This window comes from Schistocerca serialis, chromosome 4 (genome assembly GCF_023864345.2).
Source record: "Schistocerca serialis cubense isolate TAMUIC-IGC-003099 chromosome 4, iqSchSeri2.2, whole genome shotgun sequence".
NCBI classification, from domain to species: Eukaryota; Metazoa; Arthropoda; class Insecta; order Orthoptera; family Acrididae; genus Schistocerca; species Schistocerca serialis.
In genome coordinates, this window is record NC_064641.1 from 497,812,877 (window position 1) to 497,826,355 (window position 13,479).

At 44.4% G+C, this 13,479-nt stretch overlaps 1 pseudogene; it reads left to right on the forward strand.

The window, feature by feature from the left end:
• The first annotated feature begins 1,262 nt into the window (after positions 1-1,262).
• LOC126476179 (5S ribosomal RNA) lies at positions 1,263-1,380 on the forward strand (annotated as a pseudogene).
• Positions 1,381-13,479: the final 12,099 nt, after the last annotated feature.

Below are 13,479 nucleotides of genomic sequence, written 5' to 3' on the forward strand. Positions count from 1 at the left end.
ACAAATACTTTCAGAAACGACTTCCTGACACTTCAATTTATACTCGATGTTAACAAATTTCTCTTCTTCAGAAACGATTTCCTTGCCATTGCCAGTCTACATTTTATATCCTCTCTACTTCGAGCATCATCAGTTATTTTGCTCCCCCAATAGCAAAACTCATGTACTACTTTAAGCGTCTCATTTCCTAATCTAATACCCTCAGCATCACCCGATTTAATTCGACTACATTCCATTATCCTCGTTTTGCTTTTGTTGATGTTCATCTTATATCCTCCATTCAAGACACTGCCCATTCCGTTCAGCTGCTCTTCCAGGTCCTTTGCTGTCTCTGACAGAATTACAATGTCATCGGCGAACCTCAAAGTTTTTATTTCTTCTCCATGGATTTTAATTCCTACTCCGAATTTTTCTTTTGTTTCCTTTACTGCTTGCTCTATATAAAGATTGCATAACATCGGGGATAGGCTACAACCCTGTCTCACTCCGTTCCTAACCACTGCTTCCCTTTCATGCCCCTCGACTCTTATAACTGTCATCTGGTTTCTGTACAAATTGTAAATAGCCTTTCACTCCCTGTATTTTACCCCTGCCATCTTCAGAATTTGAAAGAGAGTATTCCAGTCAACATTGTCAAAAGCTTTCTCTAAGTCTACAGATGCTAGAAACGTAGATTTGTCTTTCCTTAATCTATTTTCTAAGATAAATCATAGTGTCAGTATTGCCTCACGTGTTCCAACATTTCTACGGAATCCAAACTGATCTTCCCCGAGATCGGTTTCTACCAGTTTTTCCATTCGTCTGCAAAGAATTCATGACATACAAACAGTAATAGTCTTCGTTATAGACAAAGTCCAAGTAAGCACATGATACCAACCACTACAGTCTGTTATGCGAGTGCCAGTCTACAACCGTCCACTGAAGTCCGTATATGGAACCGATCTGAGTGACCGAGTCCGGCAGGAGCGGCGCTTATATTCACTTCTTGCAGATATAGCTCCTGGCGCAACGCGGTCCTTGTCAGCAGGCTATTGGCTGACGTTTCCTCACCGCCTTCTCCAGTCTTCCGTTCTTCGTCCTCGTTCCGGCGCTTGTGGTTACGCCAGAACAGATACTTATTTGTGTTGATCCATTGTGCCTTCCAGGATCACGAGATCACCCAGGGAATGCCACAAAAACATTCCCCCATTCCCCAGACCATAACGCTCCCTCGTTCCGACATGACTCTTTCGAAGATTGTTGCGGGGTGTTTGCACTCTGATGCAAACGGCTTTGCCGCAGTGGTAACACTGGTTCCAGTCAGATCACCGAAGTTAAGCGCTGTTGGGCTGGGCTAGCACTTTGATGGGTGACCATCTGGTCTGCCAAGCGCTGTTGGCAGGCGGGCTGCACTCAGCCCTTGTGAGGCAAACAGCAGTACGCTGACCACATGCCCCTCCATATCCACATCCAGTGACGCCTGTGGGCTGAGGATGACACGGCGGCCTGTCGGTACCGTTGGGCCTTTTAAGGTCTGTTCGGTCGGATTTTTTTAGTTTTCTCTGATGTTTCAAGGCATAGACCCCATTTGCCGTCTATCCGATGGAGCGTGAATCACCTCAAAAGACCACCTGTCGCCATTCAGTGGACATCCAGATTCGCTATCGGTGTGCAAATTCCAGCCTTTGTCGCTGACGATCAGTCAGCATGGGTGCATGAGCCATGCAGCTGCTGTGGAGGCCCATATGCAGCAACGTCCGCTGAATGATCGTTCAGGAGACACTGTTGGCAGCCCCTTGATTCATATGGGTGGTCACTTGCTTAACAGTTTCACATTTATTCGCCTGCACACATCTCTGCAGTCGTTGTTGACACCTGTCACGTATGGCCTGTGGTGCACCATAGATGCCTCGGTACCATTTTGGATAGCACCATTTTGTCATGCACGGCATATGTTAACCACAGCAGCATGTGACTAGCTTACAAACTTAGCCGCTTCGGAAATACTTCCACGCTTGACCCGGAAGCCAATGACCATGCCCTTCTGGACATCAGACTCTGTTTCCGCGCTGTTTTCCGCGTACCCCCGACACGCTTTACTCATCCTCCATTGCCAATGCTGCCACCAGCCATCTGAGAGTGGTTATTGCTTTTCATGTCGAATGTAGGTGGTGGTCACATTAATGTCAATGGACGTTGTATCAGCGGTGGCATTCTGGACTGGTCTAATACTGTGGTCTAAAGGGTCCTGCTACCATTTCAAAAAATCGTAACTTGGAAACTACGCGAGGTCTAGAACATGGTTTGTTGTTCTTTTTCCTTTGTTTCAGATTTGACAGGTAGTGCACCAAAATGGCGACGGACCTGGAGAAAATACAATGAGTCATCTGGTCTGCAGAATCCAAATCTGTACAGCGGTACTATGGAATTGTTGACGGCTGTTTGGGAGGGCACCCTGTGAATGAAAAGTGTAGTGAGGTGATTAAAAAAACGTTAGAGAGAAACAAGACCTTTCTCAGAGTGGATGTACGTCATTTAAACACAGGCTCTGTATCCCCTACAACTCAATGCATCGTGCATCACGCGAATTGCAGGAAGCAAGGTCAGCTGTCCATAAATCGTTAAATTAGCGGTTACGACTTTTTATTTACAAACTGCAAATGGTACAAGTATAACAGCCAAACGATCATCCACTCAGGTACGTATTGCATATTACATGCTGGCCTGCATAGGTGCTGGAAAAGACTACCTGAAAAAGTGCCTTTTTTCAGATGAAGCAGGCATTCCGCTTTTCTTGACTCGTGAATCTTCTCAACATTAATATTTCGGATGCTGAAACTCCACGCAACACAGACGAATATATCCGTGATAGGCCGAAGATTAAAATATTGTGTAGCCTAATGCACACTACGAATGATAGCCCATTTTTCTTCGCAATTACCTAGAAACGCCCGAACAGTTGCTGCTACCAGATATCGAAGATAGGTAGCCATCCATTATCTTCCAACTTGAAGATGTGATGATGCACCCGCCCTCTCCACCTGCTCCCCTATTCCAATGTGAATGTGTGGAATGTGCTGAATGACACATTTCCTGAGAGGTGGGTGGGCCATGATGGACCCGTCGCATGGCCTCCGAGCTCACCCACTGTCACGCCATTAGGCTCCAGTTTGTGTTGTTATGACAAGGCTAGCGTGCACACATCACCATTTATGACACTGCTACCCTTCGTGCACCAATCATTGAAGCTACCTCAACCGTCGCTGCAATGCTGACCCGTACATGGGCAGAACTCGATTATCGCTTTGTGTTCTACGAGCTACGAGTGTACCACACGTTGGAATTCTGGCATAGCACAAAAGACAACTTTGAGACCTGCTAAACGTTTTACAACATATCGCGGTGCTCTGTTTCCAATACCATCCAAATTATGGTTCAAAATGGCTCTGAGCACTATGCGACTTAACTTCTGAGGTCATCAGTCGCCTAGAACTTAGAACTAATTAAACCTAACTAACCTAAGGACATCACACACATCCATGCCCGAGGCAGGATTCGAACCTGCGACCGTAGCGGTCACGCGGTTCCAGACTGAAGCGCCTTTAACCGCACGGCCACACCGGCCGGCCAAATTATGGTTCTTGAAACTATAGCAGGACTTCTTGGACATCTTGTGTGGTTTCGTCCAAAGAACAGGTATCAAAGCTACGTTGTAACCTCGCTAGCAAAGAAGCTACAGAAAGTGGTGGTCGCTTCATGCTACACCGACGAATGAGAAACGCTGGCGTAGCCACGCCTCCTGCAGCTTCACTACGTCACCGCAATCGATTGTCTAGTTACGGCTAAGCAGAGGAATGCTTGGCCCAGGTCGCAGTCAGCGTTCAAGGCAATAATGTCTGTTACACTTCAAGTGAAGAGTATTGCAAATTTTTGTGTATCAAGCGAGACTTTAACATCCATAGGCAGTTGTAACAGTCAGAACATTCCTGTGGAAATGGATTGTACGAAGCTGAGTAAACCGGCATATCTATTTTATAATAAAGTTAGCTTATAATTCGTGTGTTTATATACTTCCATTCAGTCTCGTCCCGGAGCAAACCGAAGAATCCACAATTGTACCAGCAAATGTATTTTCGTCTCGCACAATACCTTGCACATTCAAACTGCATGTCTTCGAAGAGTACTTCAGTGACATAACATGTATCGAATTTGATCTAATAGTAACCGTATAAGAGCACGCAAACCACTGCCCCGCACTGAGGAGAAGAGACACCACAAATGAGACCACTGCTGTACCAAATGTAAGCAAATACGTAACTCGGATGTGATTCGTGTGTTTATTAATGTCACTGCCTTTTTTTTTCATCAGTCTTCTGACTGGTTTGATGCGGCCCTCCACGAATTCCTCTCCTGTGCTAACCTCTTCATCTCAGAGTAGCACTTACAGCCTACGTCCTCACTTATTTGCCGGATGTATTCCAATCTCTGTCTTCCTCTGCAGCTCCCTCTAGTACCATGGAAACCATTCCCTGATGTCTTAAAAGATGTCCTACCATACTGTCCCTTCTCCTTATCAGTGTTTTCCACATATTCCTTTCCCCTCCGATTCTGCGCAGAACCTCCTCATTCCTTACCTTATTAGTCCACCTAATTCTGAACATTCGTCTGTAGCACCACATCTTAACTGCTTCGATTCTCGTCTGTTCCGGTTTTCCCACAGTCCATGTCACTACCATACAATGCTGTACTCCAGACGTGCATTCTCAGAAATTTCTTCCTCAAATTAAAATCGATATTTGATATTAGTAAACATCTCTTGGCCAGAAATGCCCCTTTTACCATTGTTAGTCTGCTTTTGATGTCCTCCTTGCTCCGGCCGTCATTGGTTATTTTTACTGCATAGGTAGCAGAATTCCTTAACTTCATATACTTCGTGACCATCAGTCCTGATAGGTTTCTCGCTGTTCTCTTTTGACTGCTTCTCATTACCTTCGTCTTTCTTCGATTTACTCTCAATCTATATTCTGTACTCATTAGACTGTTCATTCCGTTCAGAAGATCATGTAATTCTTCTTCACTTTCACAAGGATAGCAATGTTATCAGCGAATTGTATCATTGATATCCTTTCACCCTGAATTTTAATTCCACTCCTGACCGTTCTTTTATTTCCATCGTTGCTTCCTGGATGTACAGATTCAACATTAGGGGCGAAAGGCTACATCCTTGCCTTACACACTTTTTAATACGAGCACTTCGTTCTTGGCCATTCAGCGCTATTATTCCCTCTTAGCTGTTGTACATATTGTATATGACCCGTCTCTCCCTACAGCTTACCCCTACTTTTCTCAGAATTTGAACATCTTGCACCATTTTACACTGTCGAACGCTTTTTTCAGGTCGACAAATCCTACGAAAGTGTCTTGATTTTTCATTATTCTTGCTTCCATTATTAACCGCAACGTAAGAATTGCCTCTCTCGTGACTTTACCTTTCCTAAAGCCAAAATTCATCTAGCGCATCCTCAATTTTCTTTTCCATTCTTCTGTATATTATTCTTGTAAGCATTTGAATACATGAGCTGTTAAACTGATTGTGCGGTAATTCTCGCACTTATCAGCTCTTGCCGTCTTCGGAATTGTGTGGATGATGCTTTTCCGAAAGTCAGATGGTATATCGCCAGACTCATATATTCTACACACCAACGTGAATAGTCGTTTTGTTGCCACTTCCCCCAATGATTTTAGAAATTCTGATGGAATGTTATCTATCCCTTCTGCCTTATTTGACCGTAAGTCCTCCAAAGCTCTTTTAAATTCCGATTCTAGTACTGGATCCCCTATCTCTTCTAAATCGACTCCTGTTTCTTCTTCTATCACATCAGACAAATCTTCGCCCTCACAGAGGCTTTCAATGGATTCTTTCCACCTATCCGCTCTCTCCTCTGCATTGAACAGTGGAATTCCCGTTGCACTCTTAATGTTATCACCCTTGCTTTTAATGTCATAGAAGGTTGTTTTGACTTTCCTGTATGCTAAGTCTGTCCTTCCGACAGTCATTTCTCTTTCGATGTCTTCACATTTTTCCTGCAGCCAATTCGTCTTAGCTTCCCTGCACTTCCTATTTATTTCATTCTTCAGCGACTTGTACGTATTTCTCTATTCCTGAGTTTCCCGGAACGTTTTTGTACTTCCTCCTTTCATCGATCAATAGAAGTATTTCTTCTGTTACCAATGCTTTCTTCGCAGTTACCTTCTTTGTACCTGCTATCCTTCCCAGCTTCTGTGATAGCCCTTTTTAGAGATGTCCATTCCTCTTCAACTGTACGCCTACTGAGCTAGTCCTTATTTCTGTATCTACAGCCTTAGAGAACTTCATGTGTACAAATTTTACACTAGGAGCAGCTCTGGCGGCCTCTCGTCTTAGCACCCACACCGGTCAGTTGTGTCGCTTGGGCCTTGAACCGGCCTTGCGTTCATCCTGCTTTTGAGGACAATCTTTCAGTAGCTAACGATGTGGATACACAGCTCAAACTTTTCAGTACAGTCTTTTATAGTTTTGCATAGATATTACCGATGACGTTATCCCATGCCTGTAATGCGTCTTGTTTAAGATTTAGATAAGAACGTAGCTGTAATGACAGGTTCGTTTCTGTTCCATTTTTCAAATTTTTTTCTTCTACTATTTAATAGTGCTTATGCCATAACTGAAATTTGATTTCTATGTTTTCCCACCAAGTATCAACGTCAGACTTCCTAGCAGATTGAAACTGTGTGCCGGACCGAGACTCGAACTCGGGACCTTCGCGTTTCGTATCACCGCACGCTCCGGTGCAGAGTGAAATTTCATCCTGGAAACATCTCCTGGGCTGTGGCTAAGCAATGTTTCTTCAATATCCTTTCTTCCAGGACTGCTATTTCTGCAAGTTATGCGTGAGAGCTTCTGCAATGTTTGGAAGATAGGAGACGAGGCACTGGCGGAATTAAAGCTGTGAGGAGGGCTGGTGAGTTGTGGTTGGTTAGCTCAGTCGATAGAGTACTTGGCCCTAAAAGGCGAAGGTCCGAGTTCGAGTCTAGGCCCGACACACACTTTTAATCTGCCAGGAAGTTTCATATCAGCACACTCTCTGCTGCAGAGTTAAATTTCATTCTGGAAGTATCAACGTGTTGCTCACCTACTTGACACCATGGAAACATGCATTGAATGGTCAATGAAAGGCTACAACAATAGATATTGGCCCTCAGTTGCTTCCCGCCCCCATGGCTACGTTTTGATAAGTTGCAAATGTGTAGCACTTGTGTCGTCATGAACTTGTTGAAAAAGTGTTCAAATAACGAAAAAATTATTGATTTAAGTAACAAGTAGCCTGTTTTTTTGCCAGCATCGAAGGTCGAGAGCATGTCGTTGACTTCGATATCAAGGTGTTCATAAAATTCGAGATCGATACTAAAATATGTATGTTTAGACTTTCAATATCAATATATTTTGTTAATATCATTGATCATGGAATATCCCTATCTGGACGTATCCTAGGACAATCCGTCCTATTTGTCTCATGGAATATCGCTATCTGGACGTATCCTAGGACAATCCGTCCTATTTGTCATTTCTTTTCTTCGAGACTCGTCGGTGTTTCATTGTTGACCTCTTGTTTCTATTTTCCCCACAGATAAAAGTCCAGGAACTAAAAATCTAAGCGTGCAGACTATTTCAGTTTCCCTAATGACCAATCCAAAAGTCTCCTAATTTTCTGTTAAGAAGGGGTGTAATTATCTGTGCGAGAATGTCGGGACATCCGTCACGGTAGTATCACATGGACTGCCTTACGTCCACTGATGTGTCTTCCAAAAAGCGCGGCATCATATTTTTTAGGAACCGTACATACCTGTGGCTGTCGAGGCCTTCCTTTCGTGCTTTATTTAGCTTTTGAAGTAATTTTGAATTATAAGTATTCAGCGAAGGGAAATACTTCAAAATTTTATGGAACAGACTTTCTTCTATCTGACGGAATTGTTTAGTCATTTAAATACGAGGTTTTGCTTCTTGTGTTTCCTGCTAAGTTATTTCGTCTTGTTTTAGTTCTCAGTTTCATAGAAAGAGTACGGGCCAATGCTCGATGTTGATCAGCGGTATGCGTGATGACGGTAGATCCCGTAAGTTAATTCTGATACATACGTGGAAGTATTTTGCAAACAAGATTATAGGGCTTCGTTTAAAAACGCAGGTTAATTTTAATTAACTGAATAATTAACGACAGAGCTCTAATGGCTCCCGATCGTTGCATCATCGAACATACCGCCTTCCACTCGCTTAAAACGGCCAAAATATACTTTCATAATCCTAACATGAAACAAATTCAAGACTAATTATGTACTAAAGTAAAAGTGGTGTGATATTACACAGTGATTATTATTCATAAAACCAACAGACTACAACGGACTTACGTATATTCTGGTCGGTATCCAGAAAGAGAAAGGTAAGGAGGACAATTGTAAAATAATGTATCACAGATGCATTTTACAGAAAAGGAAGTTTTCCACAACATCGATGTATTACTTGCTTTGCCTCGATAAAAATCACCTTACATTGTGCATGTTTGATCTCTTACTGAACAAAGAGTAGTATAAACTAACATTTTACGTACGAGACTTGTTCTGAAATTGTATTATTGTTTCACCTGAGATTACGCACAAAGCTATACTGTGCTACTGGGTGGCTATAATTAAACTTTCCCTATTTAACAAGCTATAACACGGAAACTAATTACCATGCGGCTACCAAACTTGGTAGCATTAATGTCCAGAGTATGGAGTGCCCGATGTCCATACGTCACAGAGCCACCGTCCAGTTCCAACTATGACCACCAGGTGCTGTCATCAGTCACCGTGATTCATAGTCTCACATATCTGACCAGCCGCAGTACGCTTGTTGACGTGTCAACATGAGCATGGACAAAAGGAGCAGGGCATTATTGGCGAAGCTCTATTATCAAAAAACGGTAATGCTGCAGCTGCACTTAGAGATATCGCCGGCTGAAAGGATTACAGAAGAGTCCTCTTTCTCCATCTGCTGTGCGGAGCATGATGAGGAAGTTCAAAACAACTGGAGAACTGGGTGTCGCTCCGGGAAGAGGCCGACGACCGGTTGCACCACAGATGGGGTTGACGAAATCGCTGTTACTATGGCAGACAACGCTCCGCGCAATTCCCGAACATCAGGCAGAGAGCGTGCTGTGTCACGACAGTTGGACATCCCGTGGTCCAATATACTCAAAACACTTCGAATCATTCTCAGATGGTATCCGTACAAGATCCATAGCGTACAGCAGCTTGCAGCACAGAACGTATAACAACACAACTCTGTGGGATGATCATACACTCCTGGAAATGGAAAAAAGAACACATTGACACCGGTGTGTCAGACCCACCATACTTGCTCCGGACACTGCGAGAGGGCTGTACAAGCAATGATCACACGCACGGCACAGCGGACACACCAGGAACCGCGGTGTTGGCCGTCGAATGGCGCTAGCTGCGCAGCATTTGTGCACCGCCGCCGTCAGTGTCAGCCAGTTTGCCGTGGCATACGGAGCTCCATCGCACTCTTTAACACTGGTAGCATGTCGCGACAGCGTGGACGTGAACCGTATGTGCAGTTGACGGACTTTGAGCGAGAGCGTATAGTGGGCATGCGGGAGGCCGGGTGGACGTACCGCCGAATTGCTCAACACGTGGGGCGTGAGGTCTCCACAGTACATCGATGTTGTCGCCAGTGGTCGGCGGAAGGTGCACGTGCCCGTCGACCTGGGACCGGACCGCAGCGACGCACGGATGCACGCCAAGACCGTAGGATCCTACGCAGTCCCGTAGGGGACCGCACCGCCACTTCCCAGCAAATTAGGGACACTGTTGCTGCTGGGGTATCGGCGAGGACCATTCGCAACCGTCTCCATGAAGCTGGGCTACGGTCCCGCACACCGTTAGGCCGTCTTCCGCTCACGCCCCAACATCGTGCAGCCCGCCTCCAGTGGTGTCGCGACAGGCGTGAATGGAGGGACGAATGGAGACGTGTCGTCTTCAGCGATGAGAGTCGCTTCTGCCTTGGTGCCAATGATGGTCGTATGCGTGTTTGGCGCCGTGCAGGTGAGCGCCACAATCAGGACTGCATACGACCGAGGCACACAGGGCCAACACCCGGCATCATGGTGTGGGGAGCGATCTCCTACACTGGCCGTACACCACTGGTGATCGTCGAGGGGACACTGAATAGTGCACGGTACATCCAAACCGTCATCGAACCCATCGTTCTACCATTCCTAGACCGGCAAGGGAACTTGCTGTTCCAACAGGACAATGCTCGTCCGCATGTATCCCGTGCCACCCAACGTGCTCTAGAAGGTGTAAGTCAACTACCCTGGCTAGCAAGATCTCCGGATCTGTCCCCCATTGAGCATGTTGGGGACTGGATGAAGCGTCGTCTCACGCAGTCTGCACGTCCAGCACGAACACTGGTCCAACTGAGGCGCCAGGTGGAAATGGCATGGCAAGCCGTTCCACAGGACTACATCCAGCATCTCTACGATCGTCTCCATGGGAGAATAGCAGCCTGCATTGCTGCGAAAGGTGGATATACACTGTACTAGTGCCGACATCGTGCATGCTCTGTTGCCTGTGTCCATGTGCCTGTGGGTCTGTCAGTGTGATCATGTGATGTATCTGACCCCAGGAATGTGTCAATAAAGTTTCCCCTTTCTGGGACAATGAATTCACGGTGTTCTTATTTCAATTTCCAGGAGTGTACATTTTCTACGTGTTTCACGTAGTTTGTTTTATTAGTTGTGCTGAATATTATTCTTGTTAATATGTTGGCAAGTTATGAATGCTGTTTGTTATTTAAGAAAGAGAATACGCATGGAATGATAACATTGTAAGTAGACACGCTGGCCTAATCAGGGAAAAGCTATTGTCAAAGAGTGTAATAAATTGTAAATGCATCATCGCTGGGCGTGCGAGCGCGCCAAAAAAGTAGCAGTTCGCAGCCGCGAGGAGGCGATTGGTGTCGTTGGTTGTGTGTATTCGCCGATGTGGCTATGCAAAAGTGCGGAGATAAAAAGTTCGTTTCCGAAGTGCGGAGCAGTGAAAATTGAAATTGTTGTTTTGGCGGATGCTTAATAAGAGCCAGCTATGTGTATGGCATTTATTGGGCACAGAACAAATGCAGCAGGAGTAACTCACGTAACATCAAGAGTACTGTGGGCCCTCGTTATTGGCTATGGTGTGGCAAGAAGATCAACCTGTGCCCTCTTTTACCGCTAAATGGAGCCGCTCGACAAACCAACGGCATCATGATGTCAAGTAAGATCTAGACTTTTTATAACTGGAAGTGTATTAGGCTGACCAGCGTAGTTGGAATTTTATTGCTTAAATAACGTTGTTTTCGTGCATATTGGCTTGGTTCAAATGGCTCTGAGCACTATGGGACTTAACATCTGAGGTCATCAGTTCCCTAGAACTTAGAACTACTTAAACCTAACTAACTTGAGGACATCACACACATCCATGCCAGAGGCAGGATTCGAACCTGCGACCGTAGCAGTCGCGCGGTTCCGGACTGAAGCGCCCTAGAACCGCTCGGCCACCGCGTCCGACCGTGCATATTGTGCCATAAATAATTTTCCTACGTCGTTATCCAAGTAGTAACCATCCTATCCCTTTGTCCGAACCGAGACAATGAGAAAATGAACTGAAAATAAAATGAACATTAATTTATTAGATAAGCAAAACATAATTTTTCCAAGTTTTGGACAATTACGTAATAATGAAACCTTTGGCTGTAGTATGAATAGTGTCGGAAATAGAATGATGCAAAAGCCAGTATTAATTCATTTGCTAAAATAGAGTAACTGTCATAATAAAAAATCGGTAACTTTACGTGACTTGGAAACTGAATTTCATTGTCAAAGCACAGTTTCTAATTTATAGCTTGTGGCATAGTTTATAACTTTTATTACAAATAAATATCAGAGTAACTGTTAGGTAAATGACAGTCCTTACCAATGAGTAAATTCAAACAATGTGTCTCCTTGCTACAATCACGACTGTCAGTATTAAAGTGAGTAACGTAACAAAAAGTTTCTGTCCACAGCCAGTAAACAATTTTATTTTAATTGATATTTGAAAATTAATGTAATATGTTGTATGCGTTCGCTATTTGATTATTATCTGACTAATGTGACATTTGTGGTTTGAAGGACTTGAAAGTATGCGTTAGGTACTGTTCTTACGTCATGACGCCAATAACTATTCTTACGTAATATTACTTACGAGTATAAAGTTCAGTTTCAGTTTAATTATTCTTGTTCCGAAGAGGAACTGGCGACCTTAGGTTATTATCATTAAGAAAATACTTTGAAAACCTTTTTTCTAAATTTTCCACTAACTACAATTAATTAAAAAATTAGTTTACGTAATATTATCTAAAGTTGACCGAATCTTGTTTCTAATCGTCATTGCTGAAGTACTGAGCAGTCGCGATTCGATTATAACTTCATCTACTTCTCTCGGTTTTACATTATTCTTCGGAGTAGATGCCTTCTTCCCACAGATTAGTGAATTTAGGTACGCGGTGATAGAGAAAAGCGTAATTAGCCGGAGAGGTAGAACGGTTATAGACGCACCACGATGTGTTGACTCCGTTCTCCACTTTCTCGAGAGGATTGAAGTTCACGAGGGCTGGCCCTGGACTATCCTATGGATAGACGAAGCTCATTTTCCTCTGACGGGTGAGATGAACATACAGAATTGCTGAGTGTGGGAATCTTCACCTCCAGTCACTGTGCATAAAGTTCCTCTGTATGGTGAACGAGTCACTGTATGGTGTGGCTTCACGGCTGCATTCATCATTGGCCCATTCTTTTTTTAACAGCTTGGCGCTCAAGTACCAAAAACGTGCAGTGTGACTGCACCGCACATCACTCGTGAAGTTCAGCTGCTTCTCCGAAACACATTTGGAAACGATCGAACTATCAGCCGATCGTTCCCAAATGCTTGGCCGGCACGATCACCTGATCTCACTCCCTGTGATATTTGATTGTGGGGCTACCTGAAGGACAGGGTTCACCAGACGAACATTCACCCATGTGCTGGTCTGAAGTGAAAAGAGGTAGCCGGCATACCTACGGACACCCTCCGTTCTGCTGTGCAGAATGCAATCCTGCGCTTTCGGATTCTTCTGGGCAGTTATGGTCGCCATATTGAGCCCCATTTGTAGCAGTAATGGTACCGGTATGTGATGGTATCATGTACCGTAGCACCACATTAAAAGTGTTTCAACTGAATTGATTCTGCATTATTTCCCTTCTCCATGGCCTTGACATTAATGCTACCAAGTTTGATCCTTGAACGGTAAGTTTCCGTGTTATATAGGGAAAGTTTTATTATAACCACTCGGCATTTGGTGTACCCTCAATAAAACACTGAAACATAAGTGATTGTTGGAAAGCC